Source organism: Bufo gargarizans, chromosome 7 (genome assembly GCF_014858855.1).
Source record: "Bufo gargarizans isolate SCDJY-AF-19 chromosome 7, ASM1485885v1, whole genome shotgun sequence".
In the NCBI taxonomy this organism is placed as follows: domain Eukaryota; kingdom Metazoa; phylum Chordata; class Amphibia; order Anura; family Bufonidae; genus Bufo; species Bufo gargarizans.
The window spans coordinates 74,335,357-74,355,152 of NC_058086.1; the positions used below are offsets into that span (position 1 = coordinate 74,335,357).

A 19,796-nucleotide genomic window follows, 5' to 3' on the forward strand; every position below is an offset into this window, starting at 1 on the left:
CCATGCTTCAGTCTATTGGCTGAAAGGACACTGACCTCTCCAGGTTTTCTTCATATCTCTCTGACTGCTCTTTCAGTGCATCATTTAATGGCTCCATTTCTCCTCTCCTTCTCGCTGTTGGGGTTCCTCAGGGTTCAGTCCTAGGCCCTCTTCTCTTTTCTCTCTACACAGCCCCAATTGGACAAACCATCAGCAGATTTGGTTTCCAGTTCCATCTCTATGCTGATGACCAGTGATTGCCAGTTCGCCGCGTTCGCCCGCGAACACATGCGAGCTGCCATCTTAACTGACAAGTCCGGCGATGCACAGGTAAGTCCTTACCTTTGCCTGTGCGCGAGGCGGTCTGAAATGAAATGCAGTCTCCGGGTGCAGGCAGTTCCTCAAACAGCCCAATGAAGGCCCCCGGCGGCTGTTCTCGGAACTGCCTGCTCCCGGTGACCGCATTTCATTTCAGACCAGCTCGCACATAGGCACCGATAGGGACTTACCTGTGCATCGCCGGACGTGTCAGTTAATATGGCAGCTCGCATGTGTCTGCGGGCGAGCACGGCGAACTGGCCATCACTGCTGATGATACACAACTATACACTTCATCCCCTAACATCACCCCTGCTATATTACAGAACACCAATGACTGTCAGCAGTCTCTAATATCATGTCCTCTCTCTATCTGAAACTTTTGAAAACTGAACTTCTTGTATTCTCTCCTACTAACCTACCAAAACCTGATATCTCCCTCTCAGTGTGCGACACCATCATCACTCCTAGGCAGCACGCCCGCTGTCTCTGTGTGAATTTGACACTGATCTCTCCTACACCCCCTATGTTCAGCCTCTCACCCGCTCATATCGCCTGCACATCCAAAAGAACTCTAGAATCCTCCCCTTTATCACTATGGAAATAATCCATTCCCGCCTCTTTTATTGTAACTCACTATTAATTGGCCTTCCCCTTACCAGACTCTGCCCTCTCCAATCTATTCTCAATGCAGCAGCAGGAGTCACCTATCTTTCTAACCGCTATTCCGATGCCTCCATCCTATGCCACTCATTGCACTGGTTGCAAAGTGCTTATCCTCACCCACAAAGCTCTCAACAGTGCTGCACCCCCTTACATCTCTTCAGGGCCGGACTGAGGGTAAAAAACAGCCCTGGAAAAAGTTGCATACCAGCCCCACAGCATTGCGTCATTATTTACTTGTTTATAAAAGGGAAAGCGTTCATTTTAAAACATGTCTAAACACGAATATGAACTTTGCCCCATGATAGCTCTTTTGTAGAACCCCTATTGGTCATATTATCACCGTAGACCAGCTTTTCCCAACCAGGATGCCTCCAGCTGTTGCAAAACTACAACTCTCAGCATGCCCACACAGCGTTTGGCTGTCAGGGCATGCTGGGAGATGTCGTTTTGCAACAGCTGGAGGCATCCTGGTAGGGAAACACTACAGTAGACCATTATCCATGGGTCAGACTCAGAACTAAGAATAATCAAAGAACTTTAACCACCTCAGCCCCGCTAGGTGAAACCCCCTTCATGACCAGAGCACTTTTTACACTTCGGCACTACACTCCTTTCACAGTTTATCGCTCGGTCATGCAACTTACCACCCAAATGAATTTTACCTCCTTTTCTTCTCACTAATGGAGCTTTCATTTTGTGGTATTTTATTGCTGCTGACATTTTTACTTTTTTTGTTATTAATCGAAATGTAACGTTTTTTTTGCAAAAAAATGACATTTTTCACTTTCAGCTGTAAAATTTTGCAAAAAAAGACATCCATATATAAATTTTTCGCCAAATTTATTGTTCTACATGTCTTTGATAAAAAAAAATGTTTGGGCAAAAAAAAATGGTTTGGGTAAAAGTTATAGCATTTACAAACTATGGTACAAAAATGTGAATTTCCACTTTTTGAAACAGCTCTGACTTTCTGAGCACCTGTCATGATTCCTGAGGTTCTACAATGCCCAAACAGTAGAAAACCCCCACAAATGACCCCATTTCGGAAAGTAGACACCCTAAGGTATTCGCTGATGGGCATAGTGAGTTCATAGAACTTTTTATTTTTTGTCACAAGTTAGCGGAAAATGATGATGATTTATCTTGGTCAAATGCCAACTTTGTATAAAAAATGGGAAAAGTTGTCTTTTGCCAAGATATTTCTCTCATCCAGCATGGGTATATGTAAAATGACACCCCAAAACACATTCCCCAACTTCTCCTGAGTACAGCGATACCAGATGTGTCACACTTTTTTGCTGCCAAGGTGGGCAAAGGGGCACATATTCCAAAGTGCACCTTTTGGATTTCACCGGTCATTTTTTACACATTTTGATTGCAAAGTTCTTCTCACACATTTGGGCCCCTAAATTGCCAGAGCAGTATAACTACGCCACAGGTGACCCCATTTTGGAAAGAAGACACCCCAAGGTATTCCGTGAGGGGCATGGCGAGTTCCTAGAATCTTTTATTTTTTGTCGCAAGTTAGTGGAATATGAGACTTTGTAAGGAAAAAAGAAAAAAAAAGAAAAATCATCATTTTCCGCTAACTTGTGACAAAAAAATAAAAAATTCTAGGAACTCGCCGTGCCCCTCACGGAATACCTTGGGGTGTCTTCTTTCCAAAATGGGGTCACTTGTGGCGTAGTTATACTGCCCTGGCAATTTAGGGGCCCAAATGTGTAAGAAGTACCTTGCAATCAAAATCTGTAAAAAATGGCCTGTGAAATCCGAAAGGTGCATTTTGAAATATATGTGCCCCTTTGCCCACCTTGGCAGCAAAAAAGTGTGACACATCTGGTATCGTTGTACTCAGGAGAAGTTGGGGAATGTGTTTTGGGGTGTCATTTTACATATACCCATGCTGGATGAGAGAAATATCTTGGCAAAAGACAACTTTTCCCATTTTTTTATACAAAGTTGGCATTTGACCAAGATATTTTTCTCACCCAGCATGGGTATATGTAAAATGACACCCCAAAACACATTCCCCAACTTCTCCTGAGTACGGCGATACCAGATGTGTGACACTTTTTTGCAGCCTAGATGCGCAAAGGGGCCCAAATTCCTTTTAGGAGGGCATTTTTAGACATTTGGATCCCAGACTTCTTCTCACACTTTCAGGCCCCTAAAAAGCCAGGGCAGTATAAATACCCCACATGTGACCCCACTTTGGAAAGAAGACACCCCAAGGTATTCAATGAGGGGCCTGGCGAGTTCCTAGAAATTTTTTATTTTTTGCATAAGTTAGCGGAAATTGATTTTTTTGGTTTTTTTCTCACAAAGTCTCACTTTCCGCTAACTTAGGACAAAAATTTCAATCTTTCATGGACTCAATATGCCCCTCAGCGAATACCTTGGGGTGTCTTCTTTCCGAAATGGGGTCACATGTGGGGTATTTATACTTCCCTGGCTTTTTAGGGGCCCTAAAGCGTGAGAAGAAGTCTGGAATATAAATGTCTAAAAATGTTTACGCATTTGGATTCTGTGAGGGGTATGGTGAGTTCATGTGAGATTTTATTTTTTGACACAAGTTAGTAGAATATGAGACTTAGTAAGAAAAAACAAAAACAAAAACAAACAAAAAATTTCCGCTAACTTGTGCCAAAAAAAATGTCTGAATGGAGCCTTACAGGGGGGGGGGGTGATCAATGACAGGGGGGTGATCAATGACAGGGGGGTGATCAATGACAGGGGGGTAATCACCCATATAGACTCCCGGATCACCCCCCTGTCATTGATCACCCCCCTGGTAAGGCTCCATTCAGACTTCCGCATGTGTTTTGTGGATCCGATCCATGTATCCATGGATCCGTAAAAAATCATGCGGATGTCTGAATGGAGCCTTACAGGGGGGTTATCAATGACAGGGGGTGATCAGGGTGATCACCCCCCTGTCAGGCTCCATTCAGACATCCGCATGATTTTTTACGGATCCATGGATACATGGATCGGATCCACAAAACACATGCGGACGTCTGAATGGAGCCTTACAGGGGGGTTATCAATGACAGGGGGTGATCAGGGTGATCACCCCCCTGTCACTGATCACCCCCCCTGTAAGGCTCCATTCAGACATCCGCATGATTTTTTACGGATCCATGGATCGGATCCACAAAACACATGCGGACGTCTGAATGGAGCCTTACAGGGGGGTTATCAATGACAGGGGGTGATCAGGGTGATCACCCCCCTGTCACTGATCACCCCCCCTGTAAGGCTCCATTCAGACATCCGCATGATTTTTTACGGATCCATGGATACATGGATCGGATCCACAAAACACATGCGGACGTCTGAATGGAGCCTTACAGGGGGGTTATCAATGACAGAGGGTGATCAGGGTGATCACCCCCCTGTCACTGATCACCCCCCCTGTAAGGCTCCATTCAGACATCCACATGATTTTTACGGATACATGGATCGGATCCACAAAACGCATGCGGACGTCTGAATGGAGCCTTACAGGGGGGTGATCAATGACAGGGGGTGATCAGGGTGATCACCCCCCTGTCACTGATCACCCCCCCCCTGTAAGGCTCCATTCAGACATCCGCATGATTTTTACGGATCCATGGATACATGGATCGGATCCACAAAACACATGCGGACGTCTGAATGGAACCTTACAGGGGGGTTATCAATGACAGGGGGTGATCAGGGTGATCACCCCCCTGTCACTGATCACCCCCCTGTAAGGCTCCATTCAGACATCCGCATGATTTTTACGGATCCATGGATACATGGATCGGATCCACAAAACACATGCGGACGTCTGAATGGAGCCTTACAGGGGGGTTATCAATGACAGGGGGTGATCAGGGTGATCACCCCCCTGTCACTGATCACCCCCCCCTGTAAGGCTCCATTCAGACATCCGCATGATTTTTTACGGATCCATGGATCGGATCCACAAAACACATGCGGACGTCTGAATGGAGCCTTACAGGGGGGTTATCAATGACAGGGGGTGATCAGGGTGATCAGGGTGATCACCCCCCTGTCACTGATAACCCCCTCTGTAAGGCTCCATTCAGACATCCGCATGATTTTTACGGATCCATGGATACATGGATCGGATCCACAAAACGCATGCGGACGTCTGAATGGAGCCTTACAGGGGGGTTATCAATGACAGGGGGTGATCAGGGTGATCACCCCCCCTGTAAGGCTCCATTCAGACATCCGCATGATTTTTACGGATCCATGGATACATGGATCGGATCCACAAAACACATGCGGACGTCTGAATGGAACCTTACAGGGGGGTTATCAATGACAGGGGGTGATCAGGGTGATCACCCCCCTGTCACTGATCACCCCCCCTGTAAGGCTCCATTCAGACATCCGCATGATTTTTACGGATCCATGGATACATGGATCAGATCCACAAAACACATGCGGACGTCTGAATGGAGCCTTACAGGGGGGTTATCAATGACAGGGGGTGATCAGGGTGATCACCCCCCTGTCACTGATCACCCCCCCTGTAAGGCTCCATTCAGACATCCGCATGATTTTTTACGGATCCATGGATCGGATCCACAAAACACATGCGGACGTCTGAATGGAGCCTTACAGGGGGGTGATCAGGGAGTGTATATGGGTGATCACCCGCCTGTCATTGATCACCCCCTGTAAGGCTCCATTCAGACGTCCGCATGTGTTTTGCGGATCCGATCCATGTATCCATGGATCCGTAAAAATCATGCGGACGTCTGAATGGAGCCTTACAGGGGGGTGATCAATGACAGGGGGGTGATCAATGACAGGGGGGTGATCAGGGAGTGTATATGGGTGATCACCCGCCTGTCATTGATCACCCCCCTGTAAGGCTCCATTTAGACATCCGTATGCGTTTTGCGGATCCGATCCATGTATCCGTAAAAATCATACGGACGTCTGAACAGAGCCTGACAGGGGGGTGATCAATGACAGGGGGGTGATCAATGACAGGGCGGTGATCAATGACAGGGGGGTGATCAGGGAGTTTATATGGGGTGATCATGGGTGATCAGGGGTTTATAAGGGGTTAATAAGTGACGGGGGGGGGTGTAGTGTAGTGTGGTGTTTGGTGCGACTGTACTGACCTACCTGAGTCCTCTGGTGGTCGATCCTAACAAAAGGGACCACCAGAGGACCAGGTAGGAGGTATATTAGACGCTGTTATGAAAACAGCGTCTAATATACCTGTTAGGGGTTAAAAAATTCGGATCTCCAGCCTGCCAGCGAGCGATCGCCGCTGGCAGGCTGGAGATCCACTCGCTTACCTTCCGTGCCTGTGTGCGCGCGTTCACAGGAAATCCCGGCCCTCGCGAGATGACGCATATATGCGTGACTCTGCGCAGGGCCGCCACCTCCGGACCGCACATCTGCGTTAGGCGGTCCGGAGGTGGTTAAAGAATGTAAGACACCGTTTCAAACTCTTACTTTATTTTAGTTACTCAACACACACAAAACCAGTAGATGATGAATAGTGCAAAAAAAAAACTTAAGAGGGAAAAAAAGTGCAAATAAACCTTTTGAGGTAAAAAGTGCAAAATGTTAAACTAAACAATAATCATATAGTTTAACAGTTCAAATAACATTTTTGACCCAAAAAAGTGCAATTATGTTTCTGTTAATTCTTTAAAAGTACAAAATGTGCAAAAAACTTTCTATAGAAGTCATAATAACATCCCCATTTCAGAAAAGAACAAAACCAGTACCATGGTAAGCAACCCAACACTTTTCAGAAAGAAACATAGAAACATTACTCAAAAAACCAATCACGCTCCTATTGATTTTGTAAAAACCCTCTACATGCTGGAATCACTTAGATTTCCGCATGTACTGGCTGCCTGGGCATGATATAAAGTGTTAGTGCTTTAAGCAATCACTCCTATCATGCCCAGGCTGGCAGACAGCAGTACATGCGGAAATCTAAGTTATTCCAGCATGTAGAGGGTTTTTACAAAATCTCTCAGTAAATAGGCATTTAGTATAAGCCCTGTATGCGCTGGAATCACTCAAATTCCAGCATTTAGAGATCAGTATTTCCAAGTATCTGGAAACTCTGTCATTAAAAACTGGCATTGGTACATCCCTTTTAACTAGTCCATTGACATGCTTGTTGTGTTATGTAAGCAACATCCCTTGAAGCAAGCTACTTTTTGAAGCCAAAACATCAATGATGGTGTCATTGTTTAGTCCAACCAAGGCATCTTTTTCCACGGACATCAGCATAAAGGCCTCTAAATGTGGTTGGGAGAGGGAATTTCGAAGCCTGTTTAAGATAAACTTAAGTTTCGAAAAAGACCTTTCACATGCTACTTGGGAAGAGGAAAGTGTCAGGGTTAATTTGTAAGCATTGAAAAGTGAACAATATGCTAGACTGTATAAGTTGAAATGCAGTAAAACATTGTAGCAGCAGGCTATACAGCTCTTACAAGTCTTGCACTTTCCACTTTTCTCGCTAACATTTGACTTTAGTTGTCCCTCGGTTTCAGAGATAAGATGAGAATTGATGGCGTCTTCATCTTGACCTTCATTGTTGGCATCTGTGTACTCTTCATCAAGAGACATTTTTAATCGGTGCCACTTAGATGCAAAATCAAGAAGTTCACTTTGCAGTTTCTCTTTAGTTGTAATTAGTCAAATCTAATTACAAGGCTGCTCAGTCGTTCAAGTGCATTGTTGGGAAGGTGTGCTAAAATGTCTTCAAAATGCTTGGGATCCAAACATGCCAAATCTGCAAACAGCTGACCATGTGTAGTAAATCTGCTCTGCAAACTATTAATAATCTTGTCTATGGTCACATTGTACACCTCCACCCTGAACTGATCATCCGCCAACAAGATTGGTTCATCTACTGCTAGCTCACCAGCCATTCTTTTCTTCCGTTGTATCCTTCGCAGTGGTGGAACGTCTTCCTCAATCTCAACTTTGCAGTCAGTTGTATCCAACCTGTTGTTAGCCCAGACTGCAAACTTCTTTGCAGCATCTTTAATCATTTTAAAATCACGATCATGTTTTTTTAACATATCGACGGTTTCTGTCACCATCTGGTATGCCTGCAGTACATCCATACCCTGTGTTTGAAGGTACAGGGATAGTGGAGTGGTATTTTGGAAAATGAATAAGTACAGCTATGCTGTTACAACTATGTTGAATTTCTTAAGGGAGTCCAAGTAAGTTCCAGCCTTGTATCTAATGTCAGCATTAAACCGATCAGAATGTGATATCTCTGTCATGGTCTGGATCAAATCAACATACAAGGCTTGACTTGGATCATTAAAGGAACCAAACACTTTTTTAAGTACTGCATCTCTGGACCACCATCTTGTTTCTCCTATCACAGAAAGCGATCGACATCGTTCTTCATGACACTTTTCCCGCCATACATTCATCCTGAGATAGGATTCGCGGAGAAAGACAGCACATGAATTTAACAAACCAAACAATGATATTGCCTGAACAGATATCTTTGTGACATCCATCATCACCAGATTTAGTACATGTGCATAGCACCACACATGGATCTAGCCAGGTGCTTTCTTACTCAGCCATTTGCTGAACCCATTGTACTGACCCTGCATATTAGAAGCTCCATCTGTTGAGTTCCCAACACAGTTGGTAATATCAATATCCAAGGATTCCAATACATTGCTGACCATTTCACACAAAGCCTTCCCTGTAGTGGATGTGCAAGTCACCACAGCGACCAGACGTTCATGGACCACATCTGTGACATACCGAATTATTATTGAACACTGGTCTGAGACATTTATGTCCTGTTTGTATCCAGCTGTATTGAGAACATGCCGGCGTCTCTGATCTCTTGGGCAATACCTTTTTTCAAAAGTGCTGAAATTACACTGATGATATTGTTCACTGTAGTTTTTGAAATGAGTAACAAATCCGCCACGGCCTTTGCTACTCGTTGCACTTTCATGCTGCTTTTTACTTTTTTTGATGACTACATCAAGATGATTTTTTAGCAAGGGATCAAACTTGCTTAGGAGTAGCAAAATCTCTAAGAAATTTCCATGGTCCAACTTTTCATCATCTAAAGTATATGCTGCTTCAGTTGTTGCACGATAGCTTAGGCCTCTTTTCCCAATCAGCTTGATGGTTTCAATCACTCTTTCAAGGATGGCACGTTTTCGCTTTACTTCCTCTTTTCTGGCTGTTTGTTTCTCAAAGAAACGACTGGATATGTCCATATTCTTTGATCTCATTAATAAAGATTGAGCACTATTATTGTGGAGGTTGCTTCTTTCGTGCTCTTCAATTCTCTGATACATGTGCTTTTCATCAATCCACATTTTCTGATTTTGGTCTGATAAACCACATTTTGTCATCAACTGTGTCAGGCGCACTCTCCTTTACTGGGAACTACTTCTGGAATTTCTTCCCCTCCTAATGATTTTCTAGCAATTACTTCTTCAAGTTCTTCATCAGTTTCTAGTGCAATAGCAGCTCCAATACAGTGGTGAATATATTCTCCTTCATCAGTATTAATATCTTCACTTACACTGCTTTGCATAGTACTATGCATTGCTGTGCTGCAGCTAGCATCACTGTCTTCATGTGGAGATGCAGGTAGATCCTGTTTTTTTGCCACTATCTTGAACAAGCTACAAACTTTTTGACATTGGCTTGCATCTTGTTCTAAAAGTCATTTTTTTTTTCACGTTCTTTTTCTGCACCTCCTTTCTGTTTCCTTTTTCCTTCGCCTGTCTTATCCATAGCAATATGAGATTCACTAAAAAAAGAGATAGTTGCTTAAACAAAAGTGTGTATGAACTCATCATGCTAGGGGATAGAGAAGCCTGACATTTCATTTACCGGGCTTCCATACTGTTACAAACTTGATGTTGTGGGTGTCCTTTGACTCAAAGGGCACAGCAACAAGTCTGCAACATGACGGAAGTTCGGCAAATCAAATGTCAGGTGTGGCGAAACCAACCTCGCCACTGGGTTTTGGAGAGGACTGTTTAAAAGCCTCTTGCCTCAGGATTATGGCCCATAGTAACTGTAAAGGAGAAGACAGACCGGCCGCACAGCTTAAATCTGTCTGTAGAATTGTATTTTATGTTATTATGCGTTGGGTTAAATTGTATGTTATGTGAGGGCACCCAGATAGCTAATATTATTGTATTTGTGTATTCTGAGTGCCATTCACCTAATGATATGCACTCAGACTTGAGCTATCTGGGGATATGTTAAATGTCTGTGTTTGCTGTGGGGGTGTGCCATTGTGTGTTTGGGTGGTGATTCCTGTCCTGTTGTCTCCACATGTGTATTGGTGATCTCCCCTTTGTCCTGAGAGATAATTGGATTGTCTTCGGTCGTCTCCGGGACAGAGGGGAGGAAACCATGATGCATTGTGGGGATATGTTGTATCTGCAACAAACTGTAATAAAAACCAGGCTGGGTGTGCCAGCACTTCAGATCACTGCTTGACCCTCAACACGGAGCCTTGTCTCGTTATTGGGGGATTCCCTGTATGCTGTTGGAGACTGATTGCCAGGAGTGTAAGCTGACGGATACGCTTTTCCTGTTCGTCTGACTGACAGCTACTTGTGAGGTTCCAGTTTGGAGTGCTATTTTGTATCCAGTTCGGGAGGTTGGTGTTCTGCAGTAGCTGTGCCTGTCTCTCGGAAAGGGGCATATCGCCTAAACGGATTTTAACCCCTTGTCTGCTGAAACGGTGCCGTTACATCAGGCTTCCCTGGTAGGCTGTAGTGATAGGAGCTTACAGACGTGGACAAAATTGTTGGTACCCTTTGGTCAATGAAAGAAAAAGTCACAATGGTCACAGAAATAACTTTAATCTGACAAAAGTAATAATAAATTAAAATTCTATAAATGTTAACCAATGAAAGTCAGACATTGTTTTTCAACCATGCTTCAACAGAATTATGTAAAAAAATAAACTCATGAAACAGGCATGGACAAAAATGATGGTACCCCTAACTTAATATTTTGTTGCGCAACCTTTTGAGGCAATCACTGCAATCAAACGCTTCCTGTAACTGTCAATGAGACATCTGCACCTCTCAGCAGGTATTTTGGCCCACTCCTCATGAGCAAACTGCTCCAGTTGTGTCCGGTTTGAAGGGTGCCTTTTCCAGACTGCATGTTTCAGCTCCTTCCAAAGATGCTCAATAGGATTGAGGTCAGGGCTCATAGAAGGCCACTTTAGAATAGTCCAATTTTTTCCTCTTAGCCATTCTTGGGTGTTTTTAGCGGTGTGTTTTGGGTCATTGTCCTGTTGCAAGACCCATGACCTGCGACTGAGACCAAGCTTTCTGACACTGGCTAGTACATTTCTCTCTAGAATTCCTTGATAGTCTTGAGATTTCATTGTACCCTGCACAGATTCAAGACACCCTGTGCCAGACGCAGCAAAGCAGCCCCAGAACATAACAGAGCCTCCTCCATGTTTCACAGTAGGGACAGTGTTCTTTTCTTGATATGCTTCATTTTTTCGTCTGTGAACATACAGCTGATGTGCCTTGGCAAAAACTTCGATTTTTGTCTCATCTGTCCACAGGACATTCTCCCAGAAGCTTTGTGGCTTGTCAACATGTAGTTTGGCATATTCCAGTCTTGCTTTTTTATGATTCGTTTTCAACAATGGTGTCCTCCTTGGTCGTCTCCCATGTAGTCCACTTTGGCTCAAACAACGACGGATGGTGCGATCTGACACTGATGTTCCTTGAGCATGAAGTTCACCTTGAATCTCTTTAGAAGTCTTTCTAGGCTCTTTTGTTACCATTCGGATTATCCGTCTCTTAGATTTGTCATCAATTTTCCTCCTGCGGCCACGTCCAGGGAGGTTGGCTACAGTCCCATGGATCTTAAACTTATGAATAATATGTGCAACTGTACTCACAGGAACATCTAGTTGCTTGGAGATGGTCTTATAGCCTTTACCTTTAACATGCTTGTCTATAATTTTCTTTCTGATCTCTTGAGACAGCTCTTTCCTTTGCTTCCTCTGGTCCATGTCGAGTGTGGTACACACCATATCACCAAACAACACAGTGATTACCTGGAGCCATATATATAGGCCCAATGGCTGATTACAAGGTTGTAGACACCTGTGATGCTAATTAGTGGACACACCTTGAATTAACATGTCCCTTTGGTCACATTATGTTCTGTGTTTTCTAGGGGTACCATCATTTTTGTCCATGCCTGTTTCATGAGTTTATTTTTTTACATAATTCTGTTGAAGCATGGTTGAAAAACAATGTCTGACTTTCATTGGTTAACATTTATAGAATTTTAATTTATTATTACTTTTGTCAGATTAAAGTTATTTCTGTGACCATTGTGACTTTTTCTTTCATTGACCAAAGGGTACCAACAATTTTGTCCACGTCTGTATATAGTAGAAGCCTGGTATTTGATTTACCAGGCTTCTGTAATGTATGGTACAGCTGTGCCCTTTGACCTCAGGGCACAACCTGTGCATAATTATTTTACAGAAGACTGGCAAATCAAATGCCAGGTTTCTACTCATACTGACTGACTGCAGGTAAGGCCTGGCTGACCCACAAGAATATTATAGGCTTGCAGACCGGCCCAGGAGTTTTTGGCTTTGAGTGGCCAAACACGGCTGATCCTAGGGTCATGCAAAATTATTTCTTGGGGTCCCCCTAGGTCGTGGCTATCTTTATTAACTTCACCCCTTTACAAATGTCTTTTCCATATATGACAATAAATTACAAAACTACAACTCCTATCATGCCCTAAAAGAGAGTTGTAGTTTTGCAAAAGCCAGAGAGCCACAAGTTGGGGAATACTGATGTAGAGTGTGACGACATGGTGATGAGTTTATAAGTTAAATGTGTATTGGTATTGAGTTGTGTTTGAGTGCGTTATGCTGTATAACATGGATATGAAAAGACTATCAGCACCATCCCTCATTATCTCCCATTGTTCTCGGAGGGAGCTTAGAACAATGACATTCTGGCCAGCTCGTTACGAGGGGAAGCCCTGTGGTGTTGAGCAGACCGATCTGTAGATGTGATGGGATTATAATCTGATCTCATCACTTGCTGTATAAAAGTTTGTGCAGTTTCTCAATAAACCAGAGTTTTGTTTACCCTACACTGAGTCCCAACCAGTGACTGGGAAAACTGGGAGCTACAGATCAGTGGGTTCCAATATCTCCTCAGCAAGGAAGAAGACAGCGGCGGACATACTGATCCTGAGTACGGGGGTCCGTCATATAGAGTATTACCAAGACTACAAAAAGTCACGAGTCACTAGTAGACATGCTTCAGTGTCTGATTAACCCCCCAACAGCACTAAAAGTGTTAACGTATGTTAAGACAAATTTCTACACATACATATCACCATTATACTGTTACTGACCAAATCCTGTATACTGAAACCAATGTTACCACTAATACCAGTATACAAGAAGAAATATTATCATCATACTGTTACTGACCAAATCCTGTACACTGACCATTATTTTCAATAATACCAGTGTACAAGGTATACCGATGCACTAGGACCACTACAATTACCCCCGCATAGTGACTGGATACTAACACCACACTGTAACTAAATAAAATCCACTAAACAAAGACCAATATGACCGTATACTGGAAAATACTAGAACTACACAGATTCTGCAAACCATAAGTGATTAAAAGTTCATATTTCAAATTATTGACTCACAGAGCGACTTCTCAGGGTGAATCAAAGGTGACGTCTTCTTTGATTGGAATCGGTCTCTTTTTCTGGCCTCCGCAGAATCTGCAAGACAAATATTTTAGGCTTCTCATTCCAGCACCATCCCCACCTCTTTACAAACTCCCAATGTGTATTGCCCGACACAGTAATAGAGCCCACTAATTGTCCATACATGGTGACACAGAGAAGGGGAGTCTGTACTATATGACAGCACAGATGGGGGACCTTGTACTGTATGGTGACAGAGGGGTATGGTGACATAGAGGTGGGAGCTTGTACTATATGGCGGCAGAGGCGTGGGGCCTGTACTATATGGAGGGACAGAGTGGGGGTGCCTGTACTATATAGCGGCATAGAGGGGGGGGGGGTTACTATTTGGTGGCATAGAGGGGGGCCTGTACTATATGGGGGCACAAAGGGGGAGTCTGTACTATCTGGGGGCACAGAGGGGGGTCTGTACTGTATTTTTGGGCACAGGGGACTGTACTATATGGAGGCACATGGGGGGGCTGTATGTACTACCGTATTGTTCGCCCTATAAGAAGCACCGGCCCATAAGACGCACCTAGGTTTTTGAGGAGGAAAATAAGAAAAAAAATATTTTGAACCAAAAGGTGTGCTTTTGGTGGGTTTTGAACTAATTGTGGTCTGTGGATGGCACTGTTATGGGGGATCTGTGGGTGACGCACTGTTATGGGGGATCTGTGGGTGACGCACTGTTATGGGGGATCTGTGGGTGACGCACTGTTATGGGGGCTCTGTGGGTGGCACTTATGGGGGATCTGTGGGTGACGCTTATGGGGGATCTGTGGGTGGCTCTTATTGGGCTCTCTGGATGGCACTGTTATGAGGATCTGTGGATGACACATATACAGCATCTTAAGCTATGTGTCATCCACATATCCCCTCCATAAGTGTCCCTGTAGTGAATGACCCTCAATACACGGGCTGGGGGTCGCATCTGGTTTTATAATGACAGCGGGGCCCATGCAGTGACTATTCTACTATACGGGCCCCGCTCACTGTATAATCATATCTCTAATAGTAAATTGTTAACGCTGCCAGCGCCTGTCCTCCCGGCCTGCCTTCTCCCTCCTCTCTGCTACCTACCGAACGGCGATCGCTTGTAGTTGTAAGTAATACACAGCGCTCATTATGCGATTATATGCATAACAATTTACTATTAGAGATGCGATTATACAGTGAGCGGGGCCCGTGTAGTAGAATACAGTCACTGCACGGGCCCCGCTGTCATTATAAAACCAGATGCCGGCCCCCAGCCCCTCCTCCCTCACAGCTGATACACCCGCCACGATGCCGTGCGGCGGGTGTAATCATTGAAAACTCTGCAAAATCAGCAGCATTCGCCGTATAAGACACACTGCTATTTTCCCCCCACTTTTGGGGGGGGGCATCTTATACAGCGAAAAATACGGTATATGGGGGCACAGAGGAGGAAATTTTTAATAAATGGCGTATGACAGACTTGTATGACTTTAAAGGGGTTATCCAGTAATTAAAAATGTATCCCCTATCCACAGGATGGGAGGGACTCCCCCGGGCCCCAGCAATCTCCAGAATGGGGCCCGTATTTGTCTTGGCAGACAGTGTGTACCACTCAGCACTGTTCGCTATAGCCGGCGATTCGCTTAGCGACCGTCACTGCCAAGACAAATACAACTTGGAAGATGGGGGAAGGGTGAGCTCGGCCTCATTCTGCATGTACTTATTATCCCCTATCCTGTGGAAAGGTAATACGTATGTTTTTCATAACTTGATAACCACTTTCTTTTTATTAAAACGCCCCCTACGGTACTATCAATATCATTCATTCACCCACGGGCCCGCCACGGCCATTTACCTTATGACTTTTTATTTTTTGCTCCGATTCCTCCTCCAGGCTCCAGTCCAGAGGCTCCAGTCGACCTCCACACTACTTTACTGGCACAGTGGCACTGGCAGGTGGCAGAGAGGCAGGGGCTTAGCCTTCCCAGCGGCCAGCCTGAGCCTGCCTCTGCTGCTGGAATTCTTGGGGTGCTGCTGCAGGATTGGTGGTAATGGATTTGTGGCAGTGCCAGTGGCACTTTACTTGGCAGTGGCACTTGGAAGAGTGGACAACTGGGCACTGCACTGCCACTAACAGCAGGTCAGTCTCACTCCCTCTCTCTGACTGCTGCCCAGGGTGCCAGGCTGAACTTTACTTGACATCACAGTAGAGTAGACAGACAGACTCCTCCTAGCACCTCCCCCAGATGAGGCGCCAATTTCCCAATTATGATTAATGAGATGAGTCATGACACTCACAGTGCCACCACAGTTGATGCAGCAGGGAGCGCTGATGACGTCACGTGACGTCTCACACACTGTGCGGCGCACTGCAGTCCTGTCCTGTGCTGCCCCGACCGGCTCCTCCGGCTCCTCCTCAAGTGGTGAGTGGCGTCTGTGTTTGTTTCTGTCTGCGGCTGCCTGGTGAATGTGATCAGGCCGGCCGCCCGCCCGTGCGGGCCTGCGGGCTGCGGTGCGGCAGAGGAGAAAGAGCCTGCCTCCCTCGCTCACTGACTCAACTCGCCGGCACCACGGCCGGCCGCAGCGGCAGTCAGGGAACTTGTCGCCGGCACCACGGCCGGCCGCAGCGGCAGTCAGGGCTACCGGCCTACCGGGATTTTTCCCGGTAGGCCAGTCCGGCCCTGCATCTCTTCCCTCATCTGTCTACCACCCTACCTGTGCTCTCCGTTCAGCCAATGACTTACAACTTGCTTCCACCATAATCCGAACCTCTCACTCCTGGCTAAAATACTTCTCCCGAGCTGCACTAGTTCTCTGGAATGGCCTACCCTAAGAAATTAGTTTAAACCACAATATACACAGTTTAGGGGCTCCCTCAAAACAATCTTTTTAGGGTGGCCTATCACATCCCCTGATCTAACTCCTCTCCATATATAGACCATTTATCATTTCCTGAACCTGATCCTCCACTGCACTTATGCACCCAGAAGCACATCATATATCATAGCTAGTGACTGGCTCATGCACCTTTATAAACTACTCCCCTATTTTCCTAACATAGCCGTACCATTATGCAAAACAAGCACTTCTACCTTTTGTGTCACCCGTATCTCCTCATAGATTGTAAGCTCTTGCAACCAGGGCCCTCATTCCTCTTATTGTAATTATTGGCATGTCTATTGCTATGTTATTTATGACTGTTTGTACATAAACCCCTGAATTGTAAAGCGCTGCTGAATATGTTGGCACTATATAAAAGGTTATTATGTGTTCTTGCATAGCAAGACCACATAATGTTATCTCACATATATATTATTCTTATTATTCTTATTATAGCCAAATTTGCCACCCTAACTCCTCCCACAGTTTTTACACTACATAGACAAAAATTTACCAAAACGTGCAGATTGTTCCCGATCGGATTGCTATTACTTTGTGGAGCGATCCCACCCCCGGGGCCCCCGTGGCGGGCCCCGGAAGCCCCCTTTTTTCCCATAGACTTTGACACGGTAAATTTTCAAATCGCTCCCACTTGCCAGGCTTTGACGCTAAAGTCACCAAACTTGGGTCACTTAGTCATGGAGTCAACCCGAAAATTTTGGGCACATTTCGGGGACCCCAAAAAGTGGGCGGGGCCACACAGAACCAATCAAAATCTCCCCATTGACTTTAATGAGACCTTCAAATTGCTACTTCTCCCACATTTTTAGGAGTACAAATTCCAAACTTTGCAGACTTGGTCGGCACCCACCCGAGTACCTTGCTTGTGCTTTGTTACCCGATCCCACCCTCCGGGCCCCTGGGACAGGGCCCCCAAAATCCACGTTTTTCCCATTGACTTTGACAGGGACAATTTTCAAATCTCTCCCAGTCGCACAGATTTTAAACTAAAGTCACCAAACTTGGGTCACTTAGTCATGGGGTCAACCTGAAAATTTCTGTCACATTTTGGGGGACATTAAAAAGTGGGCGGAGCTACAAACCACCAATCAGATTTTCCCTATTGACTTCAATGAGAAACTTTTAAATTGCTGTCATTCTCACAGTATTTAAGCCAGAATACCCAAACTAGGCACCGTAGGTCATTGGGTGACTGGGGTCAAAAAAAAATAAAAAGTGGGCGGGGTCTACAACGGCCAATCAAATTTCAGCCATTTGTTTAAATGGGAAAAATTCAATCTGCCGCTGCTCTTAGACTGTTAATGGCAGGGTTCCGAAACTTGGCACAGTTGGTCACTGGAGGACTGTGCCAATGTATATCTCATTTTGGGGATGCTAAAAAGTGGGCGGAGCCACAAACAACCAATCAGATTTTCCCTATTGACTTCAATAAGAAACCTTTAAACAGCTGTCATTCTCACAGCACCCAAACTCGGCAGGGTGGGTCAGTGTGAGACAAAGGTCAAAATTTATAAAAGTGGGCGGAGTCTACACTCCACCCAGTTACTCCGCCCACTCCAGTTGTAAGCTACTGGTGGAGGCAAGAACACATCACACAATTTCCCCAGAAATTGTACCTTTTCTAGTTCTTATTATTATGTGTTCTTGCATAGCAAGACCACATACTATTATCTCACATATATATTATTATTATTATTATTATTATTATTATTATTATAGCCAAATTTGCCACCCTAACTCCTCCCACAGTTTTTACACTACATAGACAAAAATTTACCAAAACGTGCAGATTGTACCCGATCGGATTGCTATTACTTTGTGGAGCGATCCCACCCCCGGGGCCCCCGTGGCGGGCCCCGGAAGCCCCCTTTTTTCCCATAGACTTTGACAGGGTAAATTTTCAAATCGCTCCCACTCGCCAGGCTTTGACGCTAAAGTCACCAAACTTGGGTCACTTAGTCATGGAGTCAACCCGAAAATTTTGGGCACATTTCGGGGACCCCAAAAAGTGGGCGGGGCCATACAGAACCAATCAAAATCTCCCCATTGACTTTAATGAGAACTTCAAATTGCTACTCCTCCCACATTTTTAGGAGTACAAATTCCAGACTTTGCAGACTTGGTCGGCACCCACCCGAGTACCTTGCTTTTGCTTTGTTACCCGATCCCACCCTCCGGGCCCCTGGGACAGGGCCCCCAAAATCCATGTTTTTCCCATTGACTTTGACAGGGACAATTTTCAAATCGCTCCCAGTCGCACAGATTTTAAACTAAAGTCACCAAACTTGGGTCACTTAGTCATGGGGTCAACGCGCAATTTGTTAGCACATTTCGGAGACCCGAAAATGTGGGCGGGGCCACACAGAACCAATCAAATTCTCCCCATTGACTACAATGAGACGTTCAAATTGCTACTTCTCCCACATTTTTAGGAGTACAAATTCCAAACTTTGCAGACTTGGTCGGCACCCACCCAAGTACCTTGCTTTTGCTTTGTTACCCGATCCCACCCTCCGGGCCCCTGGGACAGGGCCCCCAAAATCCACGTTTTTCCCATTGACTTTGACAGGGACAATTTTCAAATCTCTCCCAGTCGCACAGATTTTAAACTAAAGTCACCAAACTTGGGTCACTTAGTCATGGGGTCAACCTGAAAATTTCTGTCACATTTGGGGGACATTAAAAAGTGGGCGGAGCTACAAACCACCAATCAGATTTTCCCTATTGACTTCAATGAGAAACTTTTAAATTGCTGTCATTCTCACAGTATTTAAGCCAGAATACCCAAACTAGGCACCGTAGGTCATTGGGTGACTGGGGTCAAAAAAAATTAAAAAGTGGGCGGGGTCTACAACGGCCAATCAAATTTCAGCCATTTGTTTAAATGGGAAAAATTCAAACTGCCGCTGCTCTTAGACTGTTAATGGCAGGGTTCCCGAAACTTGGCACAGTTGGTCACTGGAGGACTGTGCCAATGTATATCTCATTTTGGGGATGCTAAAAAGTGGGCGGAGCCACAAACAACCAATCAGATTTTCCCTATTGACTTCTATAAGAAACCTTTAAACAGCTGTCATTCTCACAGCACCCAAACTCGGCAGGGTGGGTCAGTGTGAGACAAAGGTCAAAATTTATAAAAGTGGGCGGAGTCTACACTCCACCCAGTTACTCCGCCCACTCCAGTTGTA

At 45.0% G+C, this 19,796-nt stretch overlaps 1 long non-coding RNA gene across 1 annotated transcript in view; it reads right to left on the minus strand.

The window, feature by feature from the left end:
- LOC122943954 overlaps window positions 1-19,796 on the minus strand; it is a 63,075-nt gene that overhangs the window by 22,528 nt on the left and 20,751 nt on the right. The window contains exon 2 of the long non-coding RNA XR_006390914.1: window positions 13,687-13,764. This is a non-coding gene — a long non-coding RNA (uncharacterized LOC122943954). The remainder of the gene's footprint in view (window positions 1-13,686; window positions 13,765-19,796) is intronic.